This window comes from Macrobrachium rosenbergii, chromosome 45, assembly GCF_040412425.1.
Source record: "Macrobrachium rosenbergii isolate ZJJX-2024 chromosome 45, ASM4041242v1, whole genome shotgun sequence".
Classification (NCBI taxonomy): Eukaryota; Metazoa; Arthropoda; class Malacostraca; order Decapoda; family Palaemonidae; genus Macrobrachium; species Macrobrachium rosenbergii.
The window spans coordinates 10,974,945-10,989,120 of record NC_089785.1 but is presented as its reverse complement, the minus strand read 5'-3'; positions in this window follow the sequence as shown (position 1 = coordinate 10,989,120).

The following is a 14,176-nucleotide window of genomic DNA, read 5'->3' as shown; positions in this document are numbered from 1 at the left end:
GGGAGGTTGAACCAGCAGATCGGTTTCACGGTCATTTTTGTACTGAGGTTCTCGACTGCTGACAGCAACAGAATTTGCGATGACAAGAAAGCTAGTGAGGTAGCCATGTTGAAATATTGTCTATTTACGCTAGTTTAACAAGCTTATCAAAGTTCCTATTCGTTAGTAACCACTAAAACCTGCAGACCCCTAAAACGGGGGCCAGTTTTCAACAGATTATTAGCGATGTTTCGACAGATTGCTTCTTCAAAGGAAACTCAAAAATACAATAAAACGAAAAAAAACTGCCAGATAATCCCATAAAATTTTGAAATTCCCATCCTTTAAAAATACCCTTTAGGTGTGTTTAGCCTAAACCTCCTATTTTTCATTCAAAATCCGAAGAAACTAATTAAAGAGAAAGGCTGCAACACCTTCCCCAAATGCCACGACGGAACTAACAACCGAAAGACAACCACCCCCATCCCTTATGAACAGCAGCGAACGAAATTTTTTTTTAAGAAAATCCCCAAGTTTTCAGTAACTTTAGAACCAACTCATTCTCAAGACAGCATAAAATTTTGACCCCTCCTGCTAGCAACAAAAAATGTAAAAATTCTGACCTACAAAAATAAAGATGATAAAAATATGCACTATAGGTCCTCCATAGTTTAAACACACATTTCCAGTAAGTAATAGACATTTATCATTCAAAATCTGCCCAAAACAAACGGGAAACACTGCGCACACCAAACACGACAGAAATCAGTAACCTCCCCGGGACACAATCCAAAAACAAAGTTATTAACAAGAACACACAATGAGCACGAAACTATTATTGATTAATAAAATATTTTGGAGCCTGCCACCGATTAAATCTCAAGAAATACACAATCCCGAAAAAATCGTAAAAAAAAAAATTTATGTCAATAAACAAGAATAAGAGTAAAAGCACAAGGAATAAATGAAGGAACACTTACGTCGTCATTGGCAAAGTTCTTGAATCGTTAAAATTAGCCGTGGAGCCCAATTTCCTGTAAAGGCACTTTTTTTATAACACTCACATGGGCCTTCCCTCTATCCTCCTCCGCTGTCTATAACGTCTAGCTAATGATTAATAACAATAAATATAAAAAGTGAAAATTGTGAACACTTAACCACTCGTTGGCTAAACGACAACTAATAGCAAATTCGCAAAAGTGAGAGTCCAGAAAAGTCTTTGAAAAGTACGTTGGCTGGGTTTGGGGAGGGAGGTAGGGGTAGCTGGTACCAATTTTCATTTCGATTTATTGTTTGGCAACAACTTCACTATTTTAATATTGAATGTTTCATATAAGAATTATAGTTTTAAAAATAAGTGCAAATTCAATATAATACTGATAAATTATACTAGAAATAATAGTTTCTTAACGAATGTACACTAGAAATAATATTTTCCTTAACGAATGCTAGCACTGTAGACTACTTCACGTTACACCGACTGGTGGCTGGGTAGTACCAACCTCTGGCCAAGTTCCTAAAAATAAACAGACTAATAACAACGATGGAAATCACATAAAATATTCAGATGACAACTTTATTTCCATAAAAGTAAGCATGAAGTTAATTTAATACCAAAAATGATAATAGTGATAAAATATTAATGACCAGAGCGTCATAACTGTTGGCACTCCTTCAAGCCACCCAACCAACTGTGACATAGAGGGGCTCGTGGAACGGGACCCGTACAGGAGAAATTCCTCTAAATAATAAACCTTTCTCATCCTTATGTCTCTGTGCCTATCAGTGGTCAGTCCTTCACCTAAACATCCTTAAAAGAAAAGAAAAAAAAAAGACAAATTTTTCAGGCTACAAAATAAATGCTCAGCCAGGATTTGCTTTCAAATGTCAAAGAAGATTTTATCTTTTATATTCCAGTGATATTCATGTTTCATTAGTGAGGTGTTAGATCATATTCATTCCTATTACAAAAACTGTCGTGATATATATATATATATATATATATATATATATATATATATATATATATATATATATATATATATATATATATATATAATATATATATAATATATATATATATATATATATATATATATATATATATATATATATATATATACATATACATATATATATATATATATATATATATATATATATATATATATATATATATATATATATATATATATATATATATTCAAACCTTAGAGTCGTAAACAATTACTGAACTGCCGTATTTGCTGGAAAATGAGTTAACAACTGACAGAATTCAGTCGTATGACTCATATCGAAGTCACCTGAAGTCATTTACTGACAATACGATCTAAGATTTATGAGGCAGATGTTAATGAATGTGAAAATGTGTCGTTCGATGCCATTAATTTTATTGCATATACAATGAGGAGTAAATGTTTGCATGATTTACGTTCGTTTATGCGAGATAATAACTACAACTTGGATGTCATATTCATAAGCTGAGCATCTGGGAGTGAATGTCATTTGTCCAAGTGGAAGGAAATGATGGGATGTGTGGATGAGTGTTTATGCTAGGAATCACTAGAACCTGCAGCTGTTATTAAGAAATCAGGTTCGTTAATCTTATAAAAATTATATTTCTTGAAGTTTTTACAAAAATCGTTTTAATATTTAGTTAAATGAAAATACTATAATTAACATATTTCTTTTTAACTTTATTTTATCAAATGAATAACGATGTCTTCATAAAACTGATCTAGCTGTTCAAAAAATAAAGTTTCAACTTTGCTTCCATTTACTGCTGCTGTTTGTTTTACGGAAATCAGCCAATATTATCGAAATGCGTGTTAATTACTCTAACAAACATGATAAAAGTGAGTTTTATTAGACATATAAAGACAAAATTAACCCTAAGAAATAATTCCAAGTTTCTTGCAGTAGTCGCTTTTCGTTATGGATGAGGCTAAGCTCATTGAGATACGAAAGACTCACTCGAATTCACAGTTCTCAAACTTACTATGAGACTCATAGTATGGGGAGGGGGGGGGGTTAGAGAGATACTCTGTAACAAGACGCCTATTAATAACTAAATTACTATTACCGCTGATTCCTCAGTTGGGAAACCAGCTACTTGAGTGGAGGCAGATTCTCTAGAGCCTCAGAGTTGTTTTGTAAACTTAGAAGCGCCAGGAAATGTACTTCCAGACCTTTCTGTGCTCCATAATCCGGATGACAAAGATACAACGCCAAAATGACAGGTAAAATCGACACAACTGACCCCGGTTCAAGTATTCCCATTTTTCTTAAAAATATGCACAGAATCTGAGACCTTCAACTGTTACCATTCGTCTCTCTCTCTCTCTCTCTCTCTCTCTCTCTCTCTCTCTCTCTCTCTCTCTCCTTCGATTCTCCGATATCCAAAATACTACCTATAACAACATCTACAACAGTTACGAAATTGACATGTGCTTTCTTTAGTAAGGAATATTATATCGATGGTCTGTCTCTGTGGTGAACGTAGAGTGGTACCCTTTTGCCTTGAGGAAGAGAGAGAGAGAGAGAGACTTTGTAGAACAATATGTTACTGAGCCCTTCCATAATTCATACCTGCCGAAAATATTGCTCATTCCATAATTCAAAACCGAGGGGCAGGTTCGGAAACAGGTGGGAGTGATTGACTCTCGAGTTTTCATTCACTCTCTTTACCAAAAACCAAAACGAAACCGACTGGTTATTCAGAGAGAGAGGTCGTTCCAATACCAATATTTGATGATCTGGAATCGGTAGATATAAAAGCTGATTTCCGTTTGCTCCAGTTTGCCTGGAACTTCACAATCTTTTCCAGCGGTCGCGTTTGCATATTTTTTGACAGTGGTTAAGCGATATACTGAAACCAATCATTATTCAGGTTGTAATTCTACAATTTTTCTTTTCATAGATAATATGAGCATATCAATCCTCCGTTCTGTTTACCGCATCTCCATTCAATATATTCTCAAGCCTGTTAACTAAGCTTGTTTTTTTTTTGTATGGATTTCTTCACAAGCAAAATGCTTCCTGTAATTCCCAAATTTTATGGTTACAAATCTTGAAATCGTTCAGAATCACTGTATCACGTTAACATCTGAACAATGTAGCCATTTAGCTCATTAACCCATGACTCATTCTAAATCCAAGAAATGATCAAAAGATGGAAATGAATCATTGCATCTGCAACCGTCTCAAGATAAATCAAGTTTCGCTTTGATTCACTGAGTTCAATCTTATTTCGAAATGAAAAATTGTATATTTAAGCAGAAAGCCCATTTTAACAGAAAGCAGAAGAGGCAAAAAATAACTTTTCTCAATATGTTTCCTGGTTAGGATGACCGCGGCTGCAGTTTCAGTGAACAAAATGATTGCTAAAGATATTGCAATCATCCGGAAAATTAGTCACCTGAACTTGTTTCAGCGACAAGAGCTAAACTTGTAACTGTTCTGCATTTGTCAAAAGTGCGCAGTCAACTATGTGCTTGTAAAAGTTCCTGTTTTGACACAATGTAGGACCCCTAAACTGTAGAGCATTCATTCACTATCAAGCTGCGAGAGTGTAAAACTGAAAATAACTGTAACAGCTGCAACATGCCTTATCATCTCTCTTTTTCGGGAATGAATTTGATGCTAAACTAAAATGACTTTTCCTTATGAACATCTTACAATTGGATCACTCGTGATCCTTGACATTCAAGTATTGTTTTCATCGGATAAAATTACACATTTAATTTGCACGCTACTTTTCAATCATACAAAAGCATTTTAGGCTTCAACTGGGGGAATACAGAGCTGAATACTTTATATTCTGGAATAAAATGTAAAATTTGTTAGGAATGTTTGAATTATATCATGGCATTGTAGCCACACTGGATTCATGACAATTATATATTTGCTTATAACTTCCATAGTTCTCGATTCAAATGTATAATATAAAATCCAGTAAAAACAAAAATTGCCTACATATGCGTGCGCGTTATTTTTGACGTATGGCTGCATGCTTTTATATACATACAATAGTGACCTCGCACAACAAAAGATCCATTTTTCATCCCCATCTTATTTGTTATAGCGGAAGTTTTCGCTGGAGAGGTCCAGTCATAAAAACGTTTCTTTCTCTGACAAATTTTTATGACGTTTTTTATTTTAGTGGAAAGGGGTAAAGAAGATTAAAATGTTCCACCGAACCTTCTCTTGAATAAGTGTTTTATCTCTCTCTCTCTCTCTCTCTCTCTCTCTCTCTCTCTCTCTCTCTCTCTCTCTCTCATATAAATCATAAAAATGAAAATATATGTGGAATGTTTTCTCTGTATAGGTAAGTCTCTTAAATATCCTCCGAAACACATTCAACGTTTGTGTATTCTTTATGTTCACAGAACTTGGTCTTCACAATAGCTGGAACATCTGTGTTTGGGGGGTTGGTAGAGTTCTCGGCTAGCACGCTGTTGGCCCAGCGTTCGACTCTCCGACGGCCAATGAAGAATTAGAGGAATTTATTTCTGGTGATAGAAATTCATTTCTCGTCATAATGTGGTTCGGATTCCACAATAAGTTGTAGGTCCCGTTGCTAGGTAACCAGTTGGTTCCTAGCTACGTAAAATAAGTCTAATCCTTCGGGCCAGCCCTAGAGAGCTGTTAATCAGTTTTTTTTCTGTTTAGAACAACAAGAAAATTTAAAATGAGGTAACACAATCTTTGTTGTTGTTATTCTTCTCCACAATGATTTTCACTTGTGTATTCCTTTTACTCCCATTCTTTCTCCTCTACATTTACATTCTTCGTAATTACTCCAGTTTCTTGAAACGTCGCCATTATTCTGTCTGGTTAGATTTCTTTTTTTTTTTTTTTAGGCACGATTGACGGGAACTTACTTTCCCTGTGTAGCACAATTCATATGAAAACAAATAAGAAGAACCAATTAAAAGAAAAACAACAAGGGACCTTTTCAACCTCAAACCGTTAAGAACAGTGTTAGGAAATACGGCGAGGACACACGTCCTACTGGTCATCTTTAAGTATTAAATATTTCGGAAGTGAGAGGAAGTGTTGAAGAAATGTTTCCTTTAGTGCCCTTTCTGAATAAGGTGGAATTCTGATGGTGGTCATTAATCTTTTAATATTATAATTTATTTATTCTTCCCAAATCGGTATTCGGCACATATGTCAGTACCTGAGAGAACAGGTTCTTATTCCTCTAACCTTCTGGCGACAAGAAACACCCAGTTTTGTTCTTACTTACACCAAGACTATCGAAAACCCGACAGGTAAGAGGGACATTTGTTTTTGGGTCTGCTGGCAATTTATCACCTACGTTTGCTCAGATCTATTGGAGTCAGAATATTTTGTCAACATCTCACTATTACGTCAATTATCCTTATAATTCCTTAAAACAATGTTATTTTTCTTGGAAAATCAAAGCTTATGGGTACCCGCTAGACAATTCTCCCTTCGAAATTCGAGTCCCCGGTCTTCATTCGATTTCGAGTTTAGTTGTCTGAAATTGTGACAGCAGGATGAATTAGGTAAGTATTTGGTCGCATATTTTAGACGGGGAGCTAGTTCAATTTATTCAAGTGAAAAGAGAAATAAATATAAATGCTTTTAAACTACTGGCTCAACAGCCCCTTCAGCCTGATAGTACTTTCCGTGGGAACTATTTTAGATGGTCGAAGTTTCACGGTTATTCATGTTTTGTTAGGAATGGGAAAAACTGAATTTTTTTATCGGTCAGGTGCTTGGTAACACAGCACCTATAATGACAGAAGCTTATGCCTGCCATAGACCCTAATCAGAAGGGTTTCAGGGGGCGGGGGTAACAAGTTAATTCAAGGTAAAAGAGGAATGAATAAAAAAGTTTTCAAACTAATGATTAGGTACTGTAGTATTGAAAAACACAAATGACAGAAATTTTCAGTCGGTAGTTTAGTGGGACAGAGAGCTCAAAGTGCACCCCCAACTTTATGGCCGATATATTCGCACTGGCTCCATGCGGCAATTACAAGAACTACCGAACTAAAAAAAAAAAAAAAAAAAGCAGGTGATGAAGATTTGTGAAGTGTGGAGCATTTTGTAGGACTTTAGATGGGAAGAATAACTTGCATGTTACAGTAGGTATAGTGTTACGGGCGGGTCATGTTTATGACTGATTCCAGGCTCTTACGCCCTTTAACATTAAATAATGAAAAAAAAAAGACAAATACTTATAGGAATACCTTCAGTATAAATTGGTAGGCGTAAAGAAAGAAAGCTTTAAAATAAAATAATTATATTTACAATAACTTAACTTTAAATAATGATGAAAAAATAAATCCTTAGAACGTTTAAGGTTGAAGGGATCCGATGATGGGGAGTTTTGAATTAACGAAGGTTGGTCAGCGCCATCGAAGTCCGTTGACTAAGGTATCCATAATAGAGCTCTGAAGAAATCCTTCGTCGACTAGCAATTGGAGACGAAGCAGATGTTCGGCTGATGAATACGGAGGTCGCTATCCACAACTGGAGTCGAGTTCAAATAATTTCTTCTAAGTTACGCCAAGGTTTTGACGGGGGGAAAAGCAAATCGTATTTCAGTGGGCTATACGTTTTCACTAGAGCATAAGTAAATTGCCCAGTGTGCTGGCCAGCAATCTCTAGACTGGTGAAACTCCAAGACTTCCTGAAGTCGTACTTGCTGTTATTATTGACTGTTCCTGAGCGATCCAGTAACATTTAAATAAAAGACCATCCAACAGGTCCACCAAAGACCATCCAACAGGTCCATCAATATCAAGGGCCGTTCCTCTCTCGCAGTCGTATCCAAGGCTTTTCCCCGCGGGATCAGAGTTACACCACCCGACCTCACCTTACGTAATGGGAGAAACAAACATAAATAACGGTCCTTCAACTGTTCAATTACCATTAGAACAACACATTTGCGTTCTGCAGCACAACAACTTAACAATAATATAAAGATAAATACATATTTCCGTAACATATAGTCGACCAGAACATCACAGAAAGTATTGCGGAGAGCACAGCAAGTAACAACGAAAATAACAATGAAACCGGACTTCATCTACCAAGGCGACGATTTGATGGACCATTTAATACCACACCCGCACTTCATGTCAACCTTAAATCGCCAAATTTGACTTTGACGTAGATACATCAGAGAAGCAGGACGATTTGTATACATTCATAGAAGCAAATATTTAGATATAAAATATGGCTCGTTACATCAATTTATAACCATATACCAATGTTAAGGGGATTTTTCTCATAATTTGTCGAAGATTCTTTACCCATGACGGTTGTAGCATACTTAGATCCAATTTCATAACCACCAAAGTGAAATGATGTCCTCGCAACAGTGAAGAGATCACTGAAAATTGTTGCAGTGGAATGATTTATCATCCCGTCACCTACGACTTGGCCGTTGCTCCAAAAGCTTATTCTATTTAGGTGGTTGAACAGCCTGAATTTGATAACCTGATTATATTACTTGGACATTTTCATACTGAACTGGCCTTTTTTGGTGTCATAGGCACATTCATTGCAGACTCCAGTTTAGAATATCTGATGACTGAATCAGGAATCTCAGCTGAAGGTTCCCTGAATGGTTTCATAAAAGGAAAATTCTGCAACAGATGCACTAGGCTTCACCAAATCACTGCAAATACCTTGAAAAAAATGTTGTTTGAAAGACTTCTCTCAGAAACAGAACGCTCAGAAAAATTTGTTGACATCATCAATATGCTGAAAAAAAAAACCGTGGTAAGGGCACATTACTCGAGATATCCGAGCAAGAAGACTGTTATACATTAGTTAAAGAATATGAAGAATTTTTAAAATCTGTTATTGAAGGGAATCTAGGAAACACGGCTGCTTATTGACTATCTACATTTACTTGGTCAACTGCATGTATAGAGAAATCCAGCGAGCTGTTAGGGACGAATGATGTCGATTTGTACATAAATATTTTGCCTCAGTTAGTTGAAATATTTCTTTGCCCTGAATCGTGCTAACTATGCTCGGTGGGGCACATGGTTTCTCCTAAAAATGCAAAAATTAGATCCTTAACATTGAATGTAATGAAGGCAGGTGCACCCATTTTCAACCAAACGAAGTAAGAACTATTCAAGAACACCAATTGACGTCACACTAAAGCAGACTGTGAACCGTCATGCTCCTTCATCATCAACAGACATTACACATTTTGGAAATTCAGACACAGCATTCAGACGACGGTGTGTTACACTTATACAAAGAAGTCTTGTTGTTTCTGGAACTGAGGTCAATTAGTGGCAACGAACCAGGAGAGGCTCCAATGAAGCAGAGGACTCACATCGAACCAGACGTGATAACAGGGACATGAAGGCATTTCATGATACTGTGGAGATAACACGCACCCATCTGACATTAATTCACCTCTCCAATTAGTCAATCTTCCAACAGGAAAATTGCAAACCAGGCAACCACAGACTATTTGATTGGAACACTAACTCGTGGGGCCACGTTGAGGAAACAGTTTCTTGCTGAATGTAAAGAAAGCAATGTAAGAATGCTGAAAAGGATCAAGCAGCTTAAGGTGCAGAATTTGCAGCTGAAAATCTTAGACCAAAGACCACCAAGGAGAAAAAGGCCCTTACAGCTGCTGAAGGTGTCTGAGATGTATTTGGTCACTTGCTGACAAAGGATAAAAAAATTAGAGCTTCAAAACATCTTGAAATTCTAATAACAGAAGTTCCACTTTCACTGGCCCATGCGGAGGGCACACCAGCAAAAACCAGAAAAGCCAATCTTACAAGAATTCTCGACAAGAAACTAGATGCTAACCATAGCAAACCACCAATATTACATGAGACTCTTCTAGTTGATGAGGGACTTCTGTTGCACGAAGTTTTACCACATCACAACAGTTCTTCATATGGCACCATAGTTGGGAATGTGATGGTCAAGGTTTGTGGTAGAAAAGAGCCTAATGTCTATCCGCTACTTGATCACTGCATGCAACCATCAATTAAAGATTGTGAAAGACAGAAAAGGTGTGACTTGAACGAGGTCTTCAAAATAAGCAGTTCCGAACAGCAACTGCGAAAAAAGGGAGTAAAACTTCTACAAATAATCTTTTTAAATAGGAATTTGCTGCTTTCTTGATGAAGGAAGTTAGGAAGGAACACTTTGCCGCTGATTCTTAAGATTTTTTTATGTTTCACACTGTGGCAAGTGTTAAGCTGTGTGTACATTCAATGGGGATGTTGAAAATTGAAGAACCAGAAGATTATCAGGCAAATCAAGAAGAAGCAGATACTCTTTTAATATTTCATGCTACAAAAACTTCAGGAAATGTCCTAGTTCGTTCGTCTAACAACGGTGTGGGGTTCTTTTAGTTTCATTTGCTGAAAATAAATCAGATTCATACTTTATGATGGACTATGGATCTGGAAATACTCGTCGCTTTATATATAGATGCATCAGGCATTGCCAAAATACTTGAGTCAAATCATCCTGTCTCTGTGAAGCCTTGATTCCATCCCACGTTGAACAGGATGTGATTTAACATCAGCTTTTTATCGAAAGGGAAAGGCTTTGCCATTTTCAAAATTGGAGAAGGATCCAGGCGTCACTGCAGCACTCCGCAGTCTCTGCACTGACAGTGTTAACAAAACTGCAGTTTTTTAATTCACCTGCAGAATCTATCGTTTCAAACACCTGAATAACATCGATGAAGCCAGATATCGAAGCTTCATTAAAATGACCACTGGTGGAGAAATAGCTGAAAAGGTTAGGAAAATCAACTCTGCATCACTACCTCCATGTCAAAAAACTCTTGAACAACATATAAAGAGAGTAAACTATATTTCAGTTCTCTGGAAACGAGCTGGTATAAGTGATCCGACCAGTGGTATCCGCCTATTAAACTATGGATGGGTTCTATTAAACTATGGATGGGTTATTAATGATGGGCGCTTTTCACCATCCTGGTTTGAAGGAAGTGCACTTCCAACCGGTCTGACTAAAATCAAATGGAAACTGTACACAATGCGAGTGCAACTGGACATGAGCTTTTTGATATCGTATGAAGCAGACACTGATATTGAGAGTGATAAGGATGAAAGTGATGAAGATAAATGCAGTGACACTGAATTTGATACTTTGGAATCTGACACCCCAGGGATTAGCGACAGTGAATTAGATGATAGTTTCATTGGACTTGGATGATTATAGAAAATTTATGTCTTAAGGAATGCACTTTTATGTGGTGGATACAATATTAATTTTGACTTTGTTCTCTTAATTCATAGACTGTTTTGACTGAAAAAAAGTGCTACAGCACAAGACAGTTGTGTTTCTTGTATCTAGATGACGCCTGTAGGTTTCTTACTGGGAAAAATGGAACTTCTGTGTTAAATTAGATAGTTTCTAATTGGTTAATTTCAAAGTTTTCAGACAAGACATTGGGAACAAAACATTGCATTTGAGCTTTTCAGTTGCAGCAAACTATCAAAAGAAAACGTCTGTTATTTGTCTTTTTTAATAATGCAGTGCCTAATCTTCAGTTCAGAAATATTTTTATTTATTCCTCAATTCACTTGAATTAACTTGTTACCCGACCACTCAAAATCCTTCTGTCTAAGGTCTATGGCAATTGTAAACTTCTGTTGGGATAGGTTTTAGATTCAACTCATGTCAATTGTGAAAAAGGTATTTATTTCACTCATTCCTCGTGAAATGTGAATGAATATATCGGCCAAAGAGTGGGGCACTTAGGGCTTTCTGTCCCACAAAACTGTCAACTGAAAATTTGTCATTTGTGTTTTTCAACAATAACGTACCTAATCATCAGCTTGGAAACATTTTCATTCATTCCTCTTTTACCTTGAATTAACTTGTTACCCCCGCCTCCTGAAACCCTTCTGTCTAGTTTCTATGGCAGGCATAAGTTTGTCATTATGAGTGCTGTGTACCCAAGCACCTGACCGATAACAAAATTCTGTTTTTTTTTTTTTTTTTTTTTTTTTATTTCTATCAAAACATGAATAATCGTGCCATTTCGACCCCATACAATAGTTCCCACGGCAAGTACTATCAGCCTGATGCTCGGCAGCAGTTCATTTCTTTCAAAGGGGCTGTCGAGCCAGTAGTTTAAAAGCATTTATATTTCTTCCTCCCTTCACTTGAACAAATTGAGCTGGCTCCCGGTCTCTTTTGGTTGTTGCCTGAATGATCTGCCAGTCAGCTGTCTGTTGCTCAGTTGCCAGCGACCCAATAACTACAGTATAAATCTGAACAAAGTTACTGACAGGGTACGGTGTACGAGTCTAATATTTTTCCCTAAAATCCACTTGATATGGTTCAGGCAAATATGAATTTTAAAGCTGCTGTCTTCTCAGAAAACCATCCATATGAATTTTTCGTTTCGTGTTGATGTCGCCCAATAAAACTTATTAATGAATAATGAGGACAAAAGACATGTTCTTTAAACAGATATAGTCAGATGTGAATTCCATTTTGAGAGTAAGAATTTCCAGGGTTATCAACGAAGTGCTGGATTTGAATAAAAAAAAAAAAGCTTGCAATCTACTTGTATTTCAATAACCGATGTTTCATTTGATATGCAATTCCATGATCTGAAGTAAATTTCGGTAAAGCAAAATCATGAATAAAAATCTTTATTTAATCTTATTTATATTTAATCTCATTTATATGAATGAATCTTTTACTATGAAAATATGAAACATACAAAAATTTATTAATTTTGTATCGTTCATTTGCAGCCTCCTGTGCCACAGTAATGAGCAAAGTAGGTCAGTGCCTTCAAACTTCTGGTGTCCACAGGAGCCAAATTGGCACCGTCAGGTACTACTTTCTCATGAGTGGTGCAAAAGGATATGTCTAAGTTCTCACTAGGCTCAAATGTACTCTCACTTTTTCAAGTGCAATTTAAGTTTAAATGGTTTACAGAACTTATTTTTCCAGCCCGTTGATTGATGTACCTCTATCACAAGTCGAATTCCCTTTTTCCAAACCTTCTAACTCCTGTATCAGCAGCATTCTCTGACTTTTTGGCTCCTTTTTCACATAAATTTCGTATATTAGTCCTTTTTTCCTATTAAAAATGTCTATGAATCTCCTGGTCGTGAATTTAAAGGGCAATTATGATAATTTGTAACCTTATTTATGGTTAATGACTTGGGTTCTTCGTGTATGCCCAGCATATGCATTGACAGCCAGACAGCATATTTAAGATCATGCGTCCAGGAGAAAACAAGAGTCACGAAATTAAGACAAGCGAGACAAAAAAAAACTGCTGACTAAACTTGAAAGAAAAAAAAATTATTTTATCACTATACTCAACATAGTTATTAACTAGAAAGCGTTCCTCTCCGGCATCGCTTTCGCCTGTAATCCATTTTGTGTCTTTAATAAGAGTTATTGATAGTTTGACTCTTTGATGAATTCACTTGAGCTTCACAATGTTAAAAGTTAACCATGCCTTTTAATATTGATTTGCCTAAGTGAATCTGCCATGCGTTATTGGCTGACTTGATATTTCTGCAGAGCGCTGTAACATTCCAATCGGCTCCAAACAAACAGTAATCCATACAAAGTCGGTATTGTCATCCATCAAAACATATGACACACGCTACAAATTTCCCTAAACCTTTCGACAACCTGCGTCGAACATATATTGGGGAGGAATTCCTTGCTCTAAATTATACACTGAGTTTTAAAAGTTATATCTGTTTTATTATTCCTCTTCCAGTGTGGGAATCCCAATGCTTACAAGAGCTGGTTTGTAGATTTTATAGGTTTCTGCCGGAAAATTTTCCGATATGGTATCTGGGAAATGAAAGAAATGTGGAAAACGTTGTCTATCTGAAAATTCGAAAAAAAAATGAGATGTTATTTAGTATCAGTGCTATTCCGCCATAAATGTATCCTTTTAAAAGCACGTATGCATAACAAGAAGGAGAGATCCACACGCTGATGTCATTACAAAAATTACAAAGGAAGAGGAAAAATCAGAGACAAAAAAAGCGAAGAAACAGGTAACGGTAAAGGCGCTGATGAATCTTAACCTAACCTAACCTAACCCGTAGCATCGCGTCCTTCTTGGATTGTATTCGGTAAACATGTACGTTGTTCCGTTAATAGTTTCCTATAAAAGAAAACTATTGTGCCGGCTTTGTCTGTCCGTCCGCAC